Below are 1,213 nucleotides of genomic sequence, written 5' to 3' on the forward strand. Positions count from 1 at the left end.
CTTTGGCCTCATGTTTAATTACTTAGCTCTCCTAAATTAAGTTACATTAAATTAAATCAAAACAGTTGGTGCAGAAACCCGACCCAGGAGGACACCCTCCCTCAACATCCCATAAGGGTCTAACGAACCTCCTCCCCAGCGAACCGGCTCCCAACCCAACCAGCCATGAACACCGAACAAGTGTTCCAGCTTTCCACTGGTGCCGCTCTGAGAATTTCTTCTTCGGTGAGTACTCCCCTTTGTTAACCATCTCCGTCCGTTTCCATGTCCTTGGCCTAGAGTCGTGCGCACGCCCAAGGACGTAGCCACCCTGTGGTGCAGTGAGGCCTTCAACCCGGAGACGTCCGTCTTGAAGTCCCTCAATTCTCCGTTAGTGGCTCCAGGAGCCCCCGGTCTCTAGCAGCAGCAAAGGACGCTTTACCACTGCGTGAGGTCGGTTTCCATTTCTGGTGGTTAAACAATGGGAACCTCACAATCCAAAATCCCTAGGAACACCCGCTTAGGGTGTCTCCTCCAAAACTTGGAAGCCTTACATTTAGCCCAAGATTTAAAACGAAAGCGGCTAATTTTCCTTTCCACTGTGGCATGGCCGCAGTATAAATTAGACAACCAATCTCAATGGCCATCACATGGCACACTTGACTATAACATTCTATCAGATCTCTCTAATTTCTGCCAAAGGCTTGGAAAGTGGTCAGAGATTATCTATGTCCAAGGCTTTTCGGACTTGCGCTCTCGCCCAGACCTGTGCACCCAGTGTTCAATGGCCCAGGTCTTGTTAGTTAAAACCCAGCCCTCAGCCTCCACACCACAAGCAGAGGAAGATTCTACTTCCATCTCAGACGAGGCCAACGGCGGGGCACCTCCCTCCCAACCTACCAAACCCCCTCCCTATGCTCCTCCTACCGCCCCTCCCTCAGCCACTCCTCTTACCTCTCCCATTTCCGCCCACACTTGCTCCAAGACTGCGGTAGCGGCCCCCACTAGTCAGCCCTCTACCAGTCAGCCTGCCCCAACCCCCTCTACCGGTCAGCCTGCCTCAACCTACCCGACTGGTCAGTCTGTTTCAACCTCCCCTGTTAGTTTGTTGGGCCCCCTCCGAGAGGTCGCCGGAGCCGAAGGACTAGTTAGAGTCCATGTCCCTTTTTCCTTGACAGACCTTTCCAAGATTGAAAAACGGCTCGGCGATTTCTCTGCTAACCCCACCCTATAT

The sequence above is a fragment of the Macaca mulatta genome, chromosome 14 (assembly GCF_049350105.2).
Source record: "Macaca mulatta isolate MMU2019108-1 chromosome 14, T2T-MMU8v2.0, whole genome shotgun sequence".
Lineage (NCBI taxonomy): Eukaryota > Metazoa > Chordata > Mammalia > Primates > Cercopithecidae > Macaca > Macaca mulatta.